Below are 19,674 nucleotides of genomic sequence, written 5' to 3'. Positions count from 1 at the left end.
ATAAGTGGGAGCTAAACATTGAGCATACATGGATATAAACATAGGAACAATAGATATGGTGGACTACTAAAGGGGGAAGGAAGAAGGAGGCATGGGTTGAAAAACTGCCTATTGGATACTATGCTCACTACCTGGCTGGGTTCAATATACCCATGAAATATATATATATAAATATATATATATACCCTCCATATCTAAAATAAAAGCTGAAAATTAAAAAAAAAAATCCTAAACCCAGGACTTAGGGTTTGGGTAATCACTAGTTAGTGAATCATAATGGGAGAAAAAAGCAAGAATACAAACTCTGAGAGGCTTATCTAGCAAATGGAAACAGTCCCTAAATTGGACGGTATTTTGGTCAAGTTGACAAAGCCCTTAGTTCACTTGGAGATTGAGCAGAGAGCGTTTCTCCGACTTGCTCAACATGGATCACAAATGATTCTACCTAAATAAATAAATCATTTTATAAAAGTCAGTCTTTTAGCAGGTAGGTGATATAAATTCACTTTTTCTTTTTTTTTATTTCAAATTATCTCATACTTGTGTCACTTTCTTTTTTTTTTAAATTTTATTATTATTATACTTTAAGTTTTAGGGTACATGTGCACAATGTGCAGGTTTGTTACATATGTATACGTGTGCCATGTTGGCGTGCTGCACCCATTAACTCGTCATTTAGCATTAAGTATATCTCCTAATGCTATCCCTCCTCCCTCCCTCCACCCCACAACCGTTCCCGGTGTGTGATGTTCCCCTTCCTGTATCCATGTGTTCTCATTGTTCAATTCCCACCTATGAGCGAGAACATGTGGTGTTTGGTTTTTTGTCCTTGTGATAGTTTGCTGAGAATGATGGTCTCCAGTTTCATCTATGTCCCTACAAAGGACATGAACTCATCATTTTTTATGGCTGCATAGTATTCCATGGTGTATATGTGCCACATTTTCTTAATCCAGTCTATCGTTGTTGGACATTTGGGTTGGTTCCAAGACTTTGCTATTATGAATAGTGCCGCAATAAACATACAAGTGCATGTATCTTTATAGCAGCATGATTTATAATCCTTTAGGTATATACCCAGTAATGGGATGGCTGGGTCAAATGGTATTTCTAGTTCTAGATCCCTGAGGAATCGCCACACTGACTTCCACAATGGTTGAACTAGTTTACAGTCCCACCAACAGTGTAAAAGTGTTCCTATTTCTCCACATCCTCTCCAGCACCTGTTTTTTCCTGACTTTTTAATGATTGCCATTCTAACTGGTGTGAGATGGTATCTCACTGTGGTTTTGATTTGCATTTCTCTGATGGCCAGTGATGATGAGCATTTTTTCATGTGTCTTTTGGATGCATAAATGTCTTCTTTTGAGAAGTGTCTGTTCATTTCCTTCGCCCACTTTTTGATGGGTTTTTTTTTCTTGTAAATTTGTTTGAGTTCATTGTAGATTCTGGATATTAGCCCTTTGTCAGATGAGTAGGTTGCAAAAATTTTCTCCCATTCTGTAAGTTGCCTGTTCACTCTGATGGTAGTTTCTTTTGCTGTGCAGAAGCTCTTTAGTTTCATTAGATCCCATTTGTCAATTTTGGCTTTTGTTGCCATTGCTTTTGGTGTTTTAGACATGAAGTCCTTGCCCATGCCTATGTCCTGAATGGTATTGCCTAGGTTTTCTTCTAGGATTTTTATGGTTTTAGGTCTAACATGTAAGTCTTTAATCCATCTTGAATTGATTTTTGTATAAGGTGTAAGGAAGGGATCCAATTTCAGCTTTCTACATATGGCTAGCCAGTTTTCCCAGCATCATTTATTAAATAGGGAATCCTTTCCCTATTTCTTGCTTTTGTCAGGTTTGTCAAAGATCAGATAGTTGTAGATATGCAGCATTATTTCTGAGGGCTCTGTTCTGTTCCATTGGTCTATATCTCTGTTTTGGTACCAGTACCATGCTGTTTTGGTTACTGTAGCCTTGTAGTATAGTTTGATTTCCTTCTGAAACTATTCCAATCAATAGAAAAAGAGGGAATCCTCCCTAACTCATTTTATGAGGCAGGCATCATCCTGATACCAAAGCCTGGCAGAGACACAACAAAAAAAGAGAATTTTAGACCAATATCCTTGATGAATATTGATGCAAAAATCCTCAATAAAATACTGGCAAACCGAATTCAGCAGCACATCAAAAAGCTTATCCACCATGATCAAGTGGGCTTCATCCCTGGGATGCAAGGCTGGTTCAATATATGCAAATCAATAAATGTAATCCAGCATATAAACAGAACCAAAGACAAAAACCACATGATTATCTCAATAGATGCAGAAAAGGCCTTTGACAAAATTCAACAACGCTTCATGCTAAAAACTCTCAATAAATTACATATTGATGGGATGTATCTCAAAATAATAAGAGCTATCTATGACAAACCCACAGCCAACATCATATTGAATGGGCAAAAACTGGAAGCATTCCCTTTGGAAACTGGCACAAGACAGGGATGCCCTCTCTCACCACTCCTATTCAACATAGTGTCGGAAGTTCTGGCCAGGGCAATCAGACAGGAGAAGGAAATAAAGGGTATTCAGTTAGGAAAAGAGGAAGTCAAATTGTCCCTGTTTGCAGATGACATGATTGTATATCTAGAAAACCCCACTGTCTCAGCCCAAAATCTCCTTAAGCTGATAAGCAACTTCAGCAAAGTCTCAGGATACAAAATCAATGTACAAAAATCACAAGCATTCTTATACACCAATAACAGACAAACAGAGAGCCAAATCATGAGTGAACTCCCATTCACAATTGCTTCAAAGAGAATAAAATACCTAGGAATCCAACTTACAAGGGATGTGAAGGACCTCTTCAAGGAGAACTACAAACCACTGCTCAATGAAATAAAAGAGGATACAAACAAATGGAAGAACATTCCATGCTCATGGGTAGGAATAATCAATATCATGAAAATGGCCATACTGCCCAAGGTAATTTATGGATTCAATGCCATCCCCATCAAGCTACCAATGCCTTTCTTCACAGAATTGGAAAAAACTACTTTAAAGTTCATATGGAACCAAAAAAGAGCCCTCATCGCCAAGTCACTCCTAAGCAAAAAGAATAAATTCACTTTTTCTATCAATTTCTTGTGAAGGGACATCTCAGTTAAAACTAAATCCCTTTTCTGGTTCATTTTGCATCCTAACTTGTGGAGTTCCACAAGTGTTAAATTGTTGAACTAAAGAGGTTAAATTGAAAACGAAAGTAAAGCTGTGGAATACACAGTTAAATCCCTAACGGAATAATTTCGTTAGGATGTCATTAAAAATACCCTAGCACCTTTCCATTCAAAATGCAGTCCCAAAGACCCACAGCGGCACCTGGGAGCTTTTGGAAATTAAGAGTGTCAGTCCTCACCCCACACTCACTGAGTCAGTATCTGTGGTTTATCGACATCCCCAGATGATTTGAGAATCCCTGCCCACGCGTGCTTTTGGGAAGAGCTAGATGTGAGTCCTGGCATCCTGGTCAGATTCTAAGTTACTGCGTGGGCACTCTTGATCAGAATCCAGCAGAATCTGATATTTCCAAGGGTCTAGGTGAGATCTGTAGCGACTTGAAAATGGCACTTGTTGGCTGTTTCTGACAGAAGATGCAGAAGAGAATAAAACATGCCCTAGCATATTTCTGATAGAGTTCAGTTCTGTGACATCCCAAGGAAGAAAGTGAACCTGGAAAAACATATTCAACCTCTTCTGATACTCCAACAAGTACCCAGTAAGGTTGGACTAGAAGATTTCCAATATTAGGCATAAATTGGTATATTTGTTATGTGGCTCTGAGAAGCCACACCATTGACAGCTGATCTTTCTTTTGCTGTGGCATAAGCATTAGCTGGAGTTTCGATTTGAAATTATTCTCTGAACACTTAGATTCACCATGGCAACCACTCAGTTAAATAGAACGACTTAAAGTCACACAGTTTCTTATTCTTCTGAGAAAAGAATTATTAAAAAATACTTTTGAGTGAATAGAAAGTTGATCATAATTTTGTAAAAAGGGAGCATAGTTAGTAATTCTTAATACAGTCAACAACATGCCATGCTCAAGTCCTGACCAATTGAAGCCAATATATTACATCAACTTGAATACATCAACCACCAGTGTATGCTGACTAAAGGTCAGCCCTGGTTTACAAACCAATGTAGCCATTTAAAGGAAAATGTTTTGAAATATTTTAGATTTACAGAAAGTTGCGAAGATACTACAGAGAGCCCTTCCATACCTTTTACCCAACTTCTCCTAATATGAACACCTTATATAACCACAGTACATTTGTCAAAACTAAGAAATTAACATTGACACATTACTATTAACTAAACTGTATTTGGATGTTACCAGTTTTTTCACTTTAGTCCTTTTCTGTTCCAGGATCACACATTGCCTCCTCCTAATCTATGACATCTTTCTTTCCTTCTGTTTCATGACCTTGAGAGTTTCGAAGAGATATTTTATGGAATGTCCATGAAATTGAATTTTTCTGATGTTTCCTTACAGTTAGGCTGGGGTTATGAATTTTAGAGAAGAAAATCACAGAGGTGAAATCAGGGGGCACATGATAACTTATCATTGGATATATTAAACTTGGTCACTTGGTTAAGATAATGTCTTCCAAGTTTGTCCACTGTGAGGTTACTATTTTTACCATCTTTTCAGTTTCCACACTCTATTCCTTGGAAGCAAGTTACTGAGTCTAGCTCATACTCTAGGGGAAGGTTGGCCACTTTTTAGAGGATGTAACAGTCCCTTCTAAGCTGACTGCATGAAGAAGTGTTATTTCCTCATTTGTGAATGACATTAATGATAATTAACTCAAAAGGTTATTGTGAGGATTAAATAAAATCATGGGTATTATGCACTTAGCCCAGTGCTTGTCACATACTAAGTGTTCATTTGTTGATGTAATCATTGATTCAACAACTATTAATTAAGCACCAACCACATCTTGTCTGAGGCAGAGTACAGCACTTAAAAAAAAAAAAAGATGGACACCGTCCATGGCTTTATAAAGTTAACTGTCTATTGGGGAAGACAGGTTAAACAAGCATATAGAAAACATGACACCACAAATTATAATAAGTTACACAAAGGAAAATGTCAGTATGCCCTGTTGGAAATTAGATTAAGGATGGGGAGAGGCCAATTTAAATTCTGGGGTCGGGTGGCTGGGCTTTAAAGGAGTGCCATCCAAGAAAGTTATGTTTAGCTGAGATCTAAGGGATGAGCAGGAGTGAGAGATAGAAAGTGTGAATGGCAGATGTCCTGTGTAGCAGAACAGCAGGTTGCAAATACCCTGAGGCTGGAAAGAACTCCATATAGTCAAGGGCCAGAGAGAAGGCTGGCATAAGCAGAGCGTTACGAGTGAGGGAAGATATGAGATGAAGCTGGAAAGGAGGCAAGAGCTTCATGCTTTCTGTTTATCCATCGTCCAACTAATGAGTGATGCCAAGTGTAGGAATGACATGAACTAGTAGAGAATCATAAGAAATGATACTGGCTGCCGTGTGGAAAAGAGACTGGAGGGGGCACAAAGATGTCCCAGGGATGTGACTATTGTGGCTCATACAAAGGTTTTGGGGCCAGATGGTGGCAGCAGAGAGTGAAAAGCAGATGCAATCACTTGATAAACACGTAAACATATATCAAATTTCCTCCAATCTTCTCCCAATTACCTGATTGATTTATATTATAATTAACCCTCCAGTCTTATAACCCTAGAATCAAATTTGCTATCCTCCTCTTCCAGAGTATCCAAATAACATTTTACACAATGCCAAGGCCATGTACATTAAACTATGTACAAGACTATGTGAATTTAAGAAACCCCAGAATAATTTTACAGACGGAATTCTTTCAATGACACCTTTCTCTCTTAGGGTGGGCACCTGAGAGTAACATCCTGGATCAAGCACTGTTAAAAATGTGACTTTGTACTACAATGTGTGGAGATAGGTACTATTATTATCCCCACTTTACAGATGTGGTAACCAAGGCACAAACCTGTTAGGTAGCCTAATCAAGGTCTTCGTCTCCCAGCCAGTCTACCTGCTCTGACCACTATGACACACCTCAGAGCTAAGGAAGTTCTGGTTTGAGAGAACTCCTCGTATTGAAAAAGCAGCATTTCCCCTGTGGCTAAAGGAAGACTTTTTGAGGTGAGGAAGTGTATTTACAACTGTGGAAACTCCTCAGTAAGTAGGCACTAGGACCTCCCTCCAGAGTCATCCAATATCAAGTGGGAATAAAAATTCCTTTATTCTACTCACACCTAAAAGGAATGTTATAATGCCTCAATCGAAAGGTGCTTAGAGTAGCCATCTGATCTGATGTTAGAATCTAATATTTGGAAAGTATTTCAATGCGCTTTTCTGGCTTTGATAAATAGTATCTATTTATCAAAGATAAATACTCTAGCAGAGTTAGTATTCTGAAAGGAAACAATTATTAGTAAATAGATTGATTAACAAATTAATTCATTCACAAATTATCAGTAAATTGATTCATTAGCCTCTCTTCTGTTAATTAAAAGTGTTTGTTAACACTGAAATATCAGTGTATTACAGACTTAACTGCCTATTAGCCAGAGAGATGGAGCCCATCTCCAACCATCCCCACTTTGGACACTTTAGTCAATATCTTCAGAAGACAGAAAATCCTAAGAAGCCTAGGGTCCCTTAAAAAATAAATCATTATCCTTCATAAAACAAACAGGCAAACAAATAAATTTTTAAAAAACCCTATAAAGGTCTCAAGAATGGGCTTTGGTTTTCTATTAGTGATCCTCTATGCTGTGGCCATTGACCCTGGCATCACCTGAACGGACATAGAGACAACATTTAGCTCCAAATCCCAGAAATAAAGTGGGATATATAGGTCCCTTTACAATAAATGTCACATCGAAGGAAAAATAGTGGTGATTACTGATTCTACACTAAGACCTTAAAAAAAGTTCTCAATTCTCAATACTTCCTTGGTACACTGAAGAGTTGGTGAATATTTTTCATTATCCAGATTTAATGATTACTGCAATCAGAACCGAACCAATAAATGTAAATGGATTATGTTTTTCTAAATTGAACACAAACAAGATTTACAAAATATAGGTTTGTAAGCCAAACCTAATAAAAGAGAAAGAATAATATTTAATAAAAAGTTATTTGAGAACTAAAGAATATTCTTTATTCCTTCTCTATCCATTCACATTTCTCAGATTGAATCATTCCACTTTAATGTAATTGTTTGGGTCAGCAGATGACCTAAAGATGAATGAATACTCTTCATCTGTTTTGCTAGCACTTATTTGATGTATTGCTTCCTTTTAGGCAAAATGGCCACTCTTCAGAATGATTTTTATTTCCTGTTGTAAACCAAATATCTTTTGAGTGACAAGTAATTCATTACAAAATTCATTTTCTCCCTACTTTTCAATGAGGCCAAGTGGCTGCTACTTCCAAGGCTAGTTTTTTGGGCAGAGTGTCAAATTACCTTTTCTATTTATTGTACTGTGTAGGCTGGCACTGTGGGTTTGGCTTACTGCTGGCAGGATTAATTTAGCATTCTCTAACCAATCAAACAATCTCATTGCTCTCTTCTGCCTATATAATACAATGGCCCTTACTACAGTAGAGTCAGACATGAACATCCTAGAAGGTCACTTTCAGAGAACTGGGACTTAATTGTGGTAGATCTACTGCTAAATCCTGAGATCATCTGTAATATTCCTATATATCTTTACCCTTCCTTTACCTTACCTTTATCTTTATTTCCACAGAGGAAATAACTTGGCATCACAGCATGTCTTTGGTTCCCATATGAATAGATTCCAGTAGTATTATTTAGAAAGTGACCTCAGTAATTATAGTCCCCTCCCCACCATGAAAGCCATATGGAAGTGTTTCATTTCAGAGATTAATGCAAATGATGGTACAAGTATCTTTCTTTCAGGTTTAAAAAAGTCTTCTGAAATTACACTAAATTTTAGGTAGGTATTAGCTGACATTAATGAAAAAGCACATCTAATTACTTTACTTCCACTAACAATCGTCTTAGGTGGTTCAATTTTGATGAAATTGATTTTCATATTTTTCTCAGTAATTATTTCACTGTCTTTGTCCCATATTCTAATATTGAATTCTCATGTTCTGTGTTTTATCCATGTTGAAGACCAATGCCCAGTAGGAAGTATACTCATTTCTCAATGGATAGACAGATTAGATAGATAGATAGATAGATAGATAGATAGATAGATAGATAGATAGATAGAGAGATACATACATACATACATACATACATACATACATACATACATAGACAGGTAGATAGATAGACAGGCAGACAGACAGACAGATAGACAGAAACACAGAGTTCCATGCATAACTTTCAGAAACCCAAAGAAACTAATGCTGTAGTCATTTTTACAGATTTGCCAATTATGTTTGCAGCTTCTGTAAAGTAGGAAAGCACTGAATCAAAACCCAGTTGCCACATGATAATGACCTTCAATCTGAAACTAACGTCACACAATAATGACCTTCATTCTGCATTAACCTGTATTAGAAGGGGCACAAAACCTGTTTCAACTCCAGAACCTTGTTATTTAAAACATACTACCTGTTTCAATATTGCACTCATTAGACAAATATCCAACCTTCTAATTTAGTATCATTGACCAAGAAAAATGTCATGATAAAATCCTCCCCAGGAGAATTCAGAAAATAATCATTGTACTATCTAGCATTGCTGCCAACTATCTGCCAGAAAGTTGAAACATAACCCAATCATCACCTGCCGTGCATCACCATTAGGGTTCTTCAGTCTGGTTGGAGAGAGAAAATATTAATGTAAGACAGTTAAACAGCAATGCAAAGGGGTAGATGAGTATGCAGTAAGTGGTGCACAAAATCAGAGCTACAGAAATAGAAAGAAGTGAGAAACAATATCTATACAGAGTGGCCAGTGATGGTTTCACAAATGGGTGAGATTTTAAGTAGGCCTTACTTAAGAGGTGGATAAGATTCTGTGATCACAAAAGACTGGACCATTTGGGAAAACCATCTGGGAAGCACGATTAAAGTACACAAGGGCAAGGAGGTGGGATTGTAAAAGGCATGTTCATTTTGCCAAGTATACCAGCTTACCTGGTATACAGTGGGAATTATAAACAGCAAACTCAAAAGGTAACCTTTATCGAGTGCTATGTCCAGCTATTTTTTCTAAATGCTTTTGTAAGTATTAGTGCATTTAACCATCACACCAGAAATATGAGGTAGTTATCATAATTACCTACTGTATTAGTCGGTTCTCACACTGCTAATAAACACATACCCAAGAGTGGGTAATTCATAAAGGAAAGAGGTTTAATGGACTCACAGTTCCACATGGCTGGGGAGGCCTCCCAATCATGGTAGAAGGTGAAGGAAGAACAAAGACACATCTTGCATGACACCTGGCAAGAGAGTTTGTGCAGGGGAACTTCCCCTTTATAAAATGATCAGAGCTCATGAGACTTATTCACTATCATGAGAACAGCACAGGAAAGACTTACACCCATGATTCAGTTCCCTCCAACTGGGTCCCTTCCACAACACACAGGAATTATGGGAGCTACAATTCAAAGTGAGATTTGGGTGGGGACACTGCCAAACCATATCACCTAAATTTTACAGGGCAGCTACAGAGATTTTAAGTAGCTGGGCAATAACATAAGTTTAGTAAGTGGTAGAGCCAGAATTGGTACCCAGGCAGTTTGGCTCCAGAAAGTACTTATAGCCACTACTCTTAACTGTGTCAGTGCCTGCAATGATAAGACAGATGCCTCCAATGATAAGACAGATGCCTGACGATGTCTGATTTTACAGAGTGGTGGAGACTGTGGAGAACTGGAGAACTCTTGCCCCATCCAAAATGGGCAGCCACTACCCAGCTTCAGCTTTGTGGGACCATGGGCCCAGTACTGTCAGATTCAATTTTTTAAAGAGATATCAGCAATATAATTTGATGTAATTTTTTTAAGAATAGCATATAGTCAAAATATAGTCTGAAGGTGACCAGTTTGAGACATGAGAGAATGAGGAGAAATGAAATTGAACATGTAGGCTAGTATTGGATCATTGAGGGTTCAGGAATCCTGGGAAGTGAGAGCAGACAAGACTTGAGACAAGACTTGAAACCTGAATAGTAGCAGGAGCAATGGAAAAGAAGGGTTACATCTGGTGAATTTCATAAGAGATAATTAATTGGACCTGTGACTGGAGAGGGAGATTTGCTGACATTTAGGATCAAGGAAGAACATGAGAAACAAGCCAACTGAGATTATGAGTGAAGAGATCTCAAAGAGATCTCATTGCCTTTATAAAGGCAATGACAGAGCACATATACATGGAATTATCTGTTAAGTGACTGAGAAGCTGGGCTGTGATTATAAATGACTGAGCCTTGGGAACTGCATAGACCCCAGTGTGAGTCCCGACGATGGGGCTTCCCACATATGTGACATGGATGAGTTAGTTAACATTCCTTTAGCTTCAGTTTCCTCACAGGTAAATCACATCACTCCTTTCCTGGCACCTACATATGGCTGATCGAAAGAAAGAAACCCAGTGTTTTTTCCTGCCCTCCAAGGCTTTGGCACTCTCTATCAGCTCATATTCCTCCAACCCCTCTCAGCACATTTCACTCACAGAGGCCATGCTGTGTTCTTCACAAGCACTGTTTCTGCCTCAGGACCTTTGCACATGATGGTTCTTCCACCTGAAACACTTTCTCCCTGAGCTCACAACATCCCTTCTTTTAGGTCTCTGCTTAAATGTCATCTCCCTGATGTCTCCTCTTCCTTCCCCTCTTCTTTCTCCTTCACTTTCTCCTTCCATATATTGTCTTTCTCCTCCACTGAAATGCAAATCTTTGTTTTCTTCATTGCTATATCCATAGCACCTAGGCTGTTGCCTGGTCTAGAGTGGGCATGCAATGAATGAATGAAATGAAAATGACAAAAGAAGGGAATATTGTAACTCCTAACAGAGAAGTGTCATGTAGATAAAATGAGAATATGTGTCTTAGTACTTAGCATATAGCCATAGCAAACTTTTTTTTAAGTAGCTAAAAAGGATAGGAAATGCCAAACTGTGGGCAGGGAACTGGAGTTGAGCCCTAGAATTTGGAGTCTGAGACTATGAACAGGCTTCTGGGCAGCTGAGTCTGTATCCATTGTCACCACTCACACTCTCAGGGGTCTGTTGTCTGAGTTCTTGAGGAGACTTCTGAATGTTACCAAATGAGAAATAGATTACCCACAATGGTGTGTAATAGACTAATAATTTGTTTTTTTTTCTTGATTAACAATAATCTACAGGCTGCCATCTATCACTGCTTGCTGGTAAGTTGGAGATTTGGGAATGGTATGGTATGAAACTAAAAGCAATGAAAAGTTGAAAGAAAGCAAATGCCATTTCTATCATATGTATTGTAGTTATTTTAAAAATTACTATTACATTACCATAAGAGAAATAGGGTTCCTTTGCTGATTTTGTAGGTAATTATATCCCTTAGGAATTGTAATTGACTTGAAAATAGATCCTTGTCCTGCAGGATCAGGCTCCAGGGAAGAAGGAAATTGCTAAAAAAAAAAAAAAAAAAAAAATGACTAAGAGATCATTTAGGCTTGCCCAATTTAGCTAATTTTTTTTTTTCTTGGGATCCCTGTCTAAATCCCCGCTCAAGTAATTTTTGTTCTGCCCTAGAGACTGGTCACCTAAAAAAATAAGTACTAGGTGGGAATTTTAAAGCATGCAAGGTACCTCTTAGCTGACTGAGTACATCAAGATTTTGGGAAAAGAGCTAGTCTCTTGAGAATAGGGAGTATTGTGGGTTATTCCTAGGAAGCCTGGATAGCTGCTGTGGGGACACCATGAGGACAAAATATGCGGTGGAGGTTAGTTCAAGGGCCCAGGCTGAGCCAGGAGTAATATGATTCCTAGTTTAGTTTCTAAACTCCTAATATTAAGCATTGGTGTGTTGCACTTTCTTGGAATACTATGAGCAAGTATGTCTTATATGATAAGCTCATTCTATAATCTTACCCTATAAGATCAGTTCTGAGACTGTCTCCAAATGAAGCCCAAATGCGTAAACAGTAATAACAGCCATGTGTACCTCTGCAGGGTGTATTATTATTGTCCCCTTTGGAAAGATAAGCAAACTGAGAGCCAGTTTTGCCCAGGGTTCCACAGTTAGTACATGGAGAAGTCTGGATTAAAATCATCGCCCTGGATGATGAGGCGGGGACAAAGCTATAAGTGATGAGAGCGTATAGTTACTCCCTGGAAATGCTTTTCCTCCCAGAATGAATTTATCGTATGACTTAACATTAATAAATTAGTCTCAATATAGGTTTGGGAGATAGAAAAAGCTGAAGGAACAATAAATGTTTCTAGAGCCACTTTTCATTGTTTGGTGCTATTCTAGACACGTGGCCTTCAGAGGCTGTGTGATTCAAACACATGAATCACACTAAAGTTGTCTACCCAAGAGGAGACACTCCACCTCTGGCTCAGGAGGGTACTCACAAAAAAACCCAACAAATCTCCTTGTCAGGGCTTCATATTGGGTCAATGGTGTGCCTTCTCTACTTTTAGCAGCCTTAACTTAATTCTGCTCTTTTATGACTGAGTGGGTGAAATGGACCTCAGGAGGGCTTTCTGATTTTCCCTTTCAGTTTTCTTCTTTCTTGGTGCTACTTGCTCTTAGTCCTGACTGTCTGCTGTCCTATGCCTTTCAAATTCAGATTTGGTAGATGGGTGGTGGAGGGTACCCAAGTTTTTTTTGCCTCCTGAGCAGCCATTCCCCTTTTACTGATAACAGAATCTCAATTTCCTCTGGGGAAACACCACTCTTCTTATGGTGTTTGATACATACGACAAATGACACATCTCAAGCCCTGACAGTTGTGATTTTGTCAGTGATGTCTTATGACTCAAACCAGGTACTGAGACTGAGTTGTCAGAGCTGTGACTAAAACAGCTGGGGAAGACATTTTCTCCCAAGTAGAATTGCTGAGCTAGTGGAATTGAAGCCTGGAATTCCCAAAGTGATCTTGACATGGTAGAAATGGTCTGCCCGGTAGTGAGGGCAACATGGGAAAGGCAGAGTCAGGGACTAGGGGAGATCAAATCCTGGGGATAACATCCACATTCCTCCATCTGATTATTTCCTGGGTTATTTTAGTCACCTGAGCAAATCTGTTTCTTTTGGTGCTTATGACCATTTGAATTGGGTTTCTGAAGGCAGGTGGCCTGTGTGTGGGTGATCTGTTGTGCTGAGCCCCTATTACCTTCAGTAGGGAAGGCACCAGGTTCAAGAGGCTGAAGAAGAGACCCAGAGCCAGCAAATAAGATCTGGGGTTTTATTAGGGGTTTTCATACCGTGAAGAGAGTTCTGTGGCAGAGGGCTGGACAGGAGAACAGCCTTAATTACGGAAATGGTCCCATGGCAATGGGCTGGACAACATATTCGCCTTCCTACAGTCCAGTGGCTGTGGGCTGGACAGGAAAACTACAACTGCCTGCAAACATCATGCAGTTTATACAGCATTTTTACTTAACACCCTCCCCTAATGACCTGCACCTGGCAAACTTCATCTACCCTCCCTACCCCACCCCCAGCCCCCAACCCCCCCGCCCCCCGCCCCCCACCCACCCCGCAAAACTCAGGACTCAGATGTTTATCAAAGATAAGGAGCCCATCTCCAGGTTTGCCATTCCCGGATTCCCCAGCTCTGAACACACATTCAAGTGCATCTGCCATACAGGGTCATTCTCAGGGTATGCTTAAGTTATTGTTGTCAGGTGCATTTACTGTACATTGTCTTCCAACCAATCAGGTCAACTGTAATAACATGTTTACTTTAAGATCTGGTTTCTATCACTTTATGATCTTCTTTTCCTCCAAATGGTTTATCTCATCCTTAATCTTTTCTCAATAATTTTATTTCTAGAAACATCAAGCCTAAGGCAAATTGAAGTCTTTTCCCCACTAATGATCTACAATTATATAGCTTTATCAAGTGTTTCTACTTACTGGTTCTTGTTAAGGTTTTGTATTAACCAAACTGGGGATTTCTTGCATTATAAAATAAGCCCTGACCTTACACTTTACAAACAAATATTTATGCAATATTGCCACTGCATAAAGGTTATGAGAAATTAACATGATGAATATTTTTAGTGTTTGAATCATTTAGCTTTTTTGGTTTTAATGAGCATGTATTGAAAGTTATGTACAGAAGGCTCACAATCACCCTATTCTCAAAGTCTAAACCTTAATATGAGAATTTTCCCCCCAACAGTCTGCAACTAAGTACTCTAAGTGAGGTCACACCTAATTCTGCCTTTTAGCCAACAGTGGTTCAATATTCAAATTATCTTTACTTTATGAATATAAACCATAGCCTGGAAATTTAAGTTACCTTTCCAAAATTACCCTACATTATTAACACAGACAGAACTCCTACTCATTTCTACACAAATAAAGAGAAAGGGAGATCAGACCAATTGATTCAGGCTCAGAGCCCAACTTCAGGAGAGCTCAGAGCTCAACATACTCACCAGAGCTTGATTCAGTTAGCCAATTGAGAGACTTGCTCCTTCACATTCTGCAACAGAGCCGTGAATCGTGTTGCTGTTTTAAAAAATATATACTTATGATATTCCTTTATCCCATACAGGACTGCATTCAGATTGCGGCCAAAAGGAACTTGCAAAAGTGAAAAGGATTTATAAAGTACAAATAAAAATGACACAGGTGGTGGAGTTGGGAGAGAGTAAAGTATGGCCACCCTTACAGCCCTGCAGCACCCGGGCCTCAGTGTGCCTGGGTGCAAAACAGCCTGTCACCTCCAGGCCCCTCAGCATACCTGCAGCATGAGGGACCTGAGGTGGCTTCAGGCAAAAAGCACTGCAAAACTGACAAGGTTCCTAATGCTGTCCACTTGAGCAGGTCTGCTGAAGTTCACCAGAGCTGGAACTAGGACAGGTGTTAGTGCTGGTGACATCTGGGGAGAAGAAAAAATAATTCTTGCATATGCTTTTTTTTTTCTTTCCTAAAGCAGGAGGAGAAGAAATGAGAAAAAAATGGGAAAATTCCTAGCAAAAAGGAAGAGACTTTTGTCCAAAGGTTGCATGTGAAAGAGATTTAGTTAGTATCTGAGGGAACATTCAGGTGGACTTTATCACAACAAAATTTTGTTTCTAATCACACTCATCTTTTAAGATCCAGGGAAGGAGGAAGAGAGGGAGGATAGAGAGTCAGTATATAGAGTAGGTGGAGGTATTAATAGTAATACATCGATGTTTACTATGTGCCAGGAATGTTGCTGATTATTATATGTAGTCATTTCTTTCTCACATCAAGCCAATGAGAAAAGAGTCATTTGATCATACGGCATTTAACTGACAGAGAAATTGAGGCACCAAGAATCTAAGCACCCTGATTCCATGTTCTAACATTTATCATCCTTCTGAATCCTCAGATTTACCCAATCTTGAACTCCTTTCGACCTAGGAAAAATGAGGCTTTGCCCATTTTCAAAGTGTCTTAAATCCTGGCAGTATAGCCGAGATTTGAACCAGTCAGTCCGAGCAGAAACAGCTGTGGAACTACTTCACTATGATGCAACAGAAGCGATATTCTTATATGGAGATAGTGCTTTGTCATTTGGAGAGTTCTTTCACTGTATCGTCTCATTCTGTATTAACAATAGACCAATGAAGTCCGTAGTTACCCTCTCAATTTTTTTTTTTTTTTTTTTTTTTTTTTTTTTTTTTTGAGATGGAGTCCCGCTCTGTCGCCCAGGCTGGAGTGCGGTGGCACCATCTCGGCTCACTGCAAGCTCCACCTCCCGGGTTCACGCCATTCTCCTGCCTCAGCCTTCCGAGTAGCTGGGACTACAGGCGCCCGCCACCACGCCCGGCTAATTTTTTGTATTTTTAGTAGAGACGGGGTTTCACCGTGTTAGCCAGGATGGTCTCCATCTCCTGACTTTGTGATCCACCCGCCTCGGCCTCCCAAAGTGCTGGGAATACAGGCGTGAACCACCGCGCCCGGCCACCTTCTCAATTTATAGAAAAAACATTGAGACCAAAGGACGGAAAGCAGATTGAACAAGATTATTAGAGATTCTTTATTCTTGGTTCAGGTGTGTTTCCCCAGGATGGTTGGGACCCCTGGGAGGTTTGTTTGGACACAATGAAGGCAACGGATGCCAACAGTTCCAAGGTTCATTTCATTACCTTACAAGCTCCACGTGGAGATGTGGAAACAGGCATGGAAATAGCAGACAGAGGATGGTACCAGACATCGTCGTTGACTCTGAAGATAGAGCAGGGAACAAAACACACAGATCCCTGTCCTCAGGGAGCTTGCATTATTGGAGACTGTTTTGAGTCACTTTATTACCCATGCCTGTGTCTTATACCATACCCGCTTTATTACCCTGGCTGTCCTAGATGAGCCCTCTCTTATGACTCTTGTAAAGGACCAACATATTTCCTCTTGCTTCCAAAAGACCAGCTTATACATTTCGCAAAACAAGAAAACAATAAAAGCTAATCCTCAAGAGCAAAACATTTATTTCCTTTGTGATCTGTACTTGCAGGATGGGCAGGTTTAGAATTAGAAGCTGCTCAAGGTCATTTAGCAAGTAATCAGTAGAGGAAGCAAGGCAATTCATCTTCTGATTTTTGCTCTATCCATGAGATTTTCTATTTGCTAAAGGTGACCAAAGTATCAAAAGTTTATGAAAGAAAATGGAACTATGGTAAAACTCTGCTATCAATCCCCTTCCAAGGAACATATGGTATCAGGTGACCCTCTTGTTCACTTTGTCTTAGTATCCATATCTATGCAAGCCTCCATGAAATGAAAAGTAGAACAGCAGAAATATATGTAAATTGAGGGTGTAACATGAAAATCACAAAGAAAACATTACTACAGGTTAATGTCTGGGAAAATCGCTTATCAAGATTTTAAAAAAGAATTAGAGACTCAATAAATAAAGAAAGTCATCCTTAGCTACATGACCTTTGCTAAAAATCAACACAGCTTTGGAAGAAGTTCTGTGAAATACAAACCAAGTAAAAGGGAGCAAAACTGTGCTAGATGCTCAGGCCGTAACTACTGGCACGACAAAGTGTATTGTCAAAAACTGATTCAGGATGAAGACTACCATTTTATTTTTTAAAGTGGACATAGATAATATGTCAAATGCCTGGTCAAATTTCATAACCAGTCTCCAAACCTCCAGCTGAGTTCTTGAGATAGAAACAACGTATTTTTAAGGGTCTTCTAAAGAGGTCATCGGTCCTGACTATACAACAAAATAAAGGCTTGATAGATGAAAAGCCTTAATTCTGAGCTTCCTTTGGTAAGAAAACATTTTATTACTAAGCATATTATAGGCTTTCAAGTCAGACAGACACGGATTCTACTTTGTGTCATACTGTCTTTATGACTTTGGGCAAATCACTTAATTTTTCCAAAACCTAGCTTCCATATTTCTAAAATGTTGATAATAACAATACCCTGCGTGCATTTTTTTCTGCAAATAATAATCGGTTAATAATGCAGGGAATGTGCTTAGAAATATACCTGGCACAGGGTAGGTGCTCAAATACTTCTAATTATTTTTATGCAGGACATGTAGTTTATTTAACGACTATGTACCTTTAAATAAATCATGCTGGCTAGGGAGAGTGGCTCACATCTATAATACCAACGCTTTAGGAGACCAAGGTGGGTGGATTTCTTGAGGCCGGGAGTTTGAGACCAGCCTGGGCAATACAGCAAGACTCTGTCTTTACAAAAAATAAAATAAAATAATCATTCTTTGATTCAATAGGGGAGACATAATCTTTTTAACAAATGGTGCTGGAGCAATTGGGTATCCACAAGCAAAAGAAATAAGCATAAACGTAAATCTCACACCTTATAGGAAAATTAACTAAAATGGATCATGGTCATAAATCTAAAAGATAAAACACTAAAATCTCTAGAAAAAAATAGGAGATCTTCTAAATCTAGGACTTGGCAAAGAGTCCTTAGACATCAAAACAACAACCAATTAATGGAAAAATTGATAAGTTGGACCTCATCAAAATTAGAAACTTTTGATCTGCAAAAGACCCCGTGAAGGGGATGAAAAGGGAAACCAGAGTTTGGAAGAAGACATTTGCAAATCACATATGTGACAATGGACTTGCACCTAGAATAAAGATCTCTCAAAATCCAACCTAATTATAAAATAGGTAAAAGACATGGACATTTCACTGAAAAGGATATTTCTATGGCAACCAAGCATATGAAAAGATGTTCAACTTCAGTAGACATTAGGAAAATGCAAATTCAAACCACAATGAGACTTCACTACACATATATCTGAATGACCAAACTGAAAAAGAGTGATCACACCAAATGCTGGTGAGGATGCAGAAAAGCTGTATTGCTCATACATAACTGCTAGAACTGTAATATGGTACAGTCACTCTAGAAAATAGTTTGGCAGTTCCTTTAGTAACTAAAAATGGACTTACCATACCACCCAGAAATCGCACACTGTGGTATTTCTCTCAGTGAAGTTAAAACTTACTTTCCTCAGAATGTCCATGGTCTCTTTATTTATAATGGTCAATAACAGGAAACTACTCAAATGTCCTTCAATGGGTGAATGGCTAATCAAACGGTGGTCCATCCATAACTCTGAAATATTACTCAGCTCTAAAAAGAAATGAACTATTGATACACACAACTTGGATGAACCTCAAGGAAATTACGCTGCATGAAAAAAGCCAATCTCAAAAGGGTATATACGATATGATTTCATTTATATAGTATTTGAGATATAGAGACAGAGAAGAGATTAGTAGTTGTGATGGGCGGGGCAGAGGGTGAGGAGGTGTAGGTATGGCTATGAAGAGACAGCTTAAGGAAGCCCTGTGACAATGTTACATTAAATATCATAATTCTGGAGGACGGTTAATGAAGGTACCCATGTGAGCATAGATCTACACATACACACATGCAAATGAGTACAGGTATAACTGGTAAAAACTGTAAAAGCTCTGTAGATTTTACCAATGTCAGTTTCCTGGTATTCCTTGATATTATACTGGTATTATGCATGATGTTAATTAACACTGGAGGAGGCTGTGCAAAGAGTACATGAGACATCCTGGTACATTTCTTTGTAATTTCCTATGAATTTATAATTATTTAAAAATAAAAAGTTAAGGAGATTATTACAGCCTAGGTGACAGAACAAGACCTTGTCTCAAAAAAAAAAAAAAATCACTAAAGAAAGATAAAGCTCACTGGTATGATTAATATATATGATCCAGTGTCAATCACCACCCCCAAATCTAGTTTTTAGCCAAAATCCAGGGAAGACTAATAATCATACAATCATACAATCCATCAGGGATAAGTTGATCTTTTTCTGCTCTCTGTTCAAGAGGATAAATATCAACTTAAAATGCTTCTTAGGAAATAGGAGATAAAAAAATGTAGTTTATTTCATCACACTTTTTCCAATGCACACACACACACACGTCTCACATCATTACTTAAGAGTCACCATATGCTA

General features: G+C 38.7%; 1 protein-coding gene and 1 long non-coding RNA gene across 4 annotated transcripts in view; both read right to left on the bottom strand.

Annotated features, from left to right (window-relative positions):
• TAFA1 (TAFA chemokine like family member 1) overlaps positions 1 to 19,674 on the bottom strand; it is a 543,464-nt gene that overhangs the window by 284,499 nt on the left and 239,291 nt on the right. The gene's annotated exons all lie outside the window — the stretch shown is intronic.
• LOC134758061 (uncharacterized) lies at positions 11,488 to 15,833 on the bottom strand. Of its 2 annotated transcripts, XR_010132867.1 has the most exons (4): positions 15,574 to 15,833; positions 14,953 to 15,090; positions 14,645 to 14,717; positions 11,488 to 11,658 (listed from the first exon to the last, which is right to left on the bottom strand). It is a non-coding gene; the product is annotated as an uncharacterized lncRNA (long non-coding RNA). The 2 variants fall into 2 exon arrangements; XR_010132866.1 differs by having other exon boundaries at positions 14,953 to 15,833.

This window comes from Gorilla gorilla, chromosome 2 (genome assembly GCF_029281585.2).
Source record: "Gorilla gorilla gorilla isolate KB3781 chromosome 2, NHGRI_mGorGor1-v2.1_pri, whole genome shotgun sequence".
In the NCBI taxonomy this organism is placed as follows: domain Eukaryota; kingdom Metazoa; phylum Chordata; class Mammalia; order Primates; family Hominidae; genus Gorilla; species Gorilla gorilla.
This window is presented reverse-complemented; position numbering and strand designations above follow the sequence as displayed.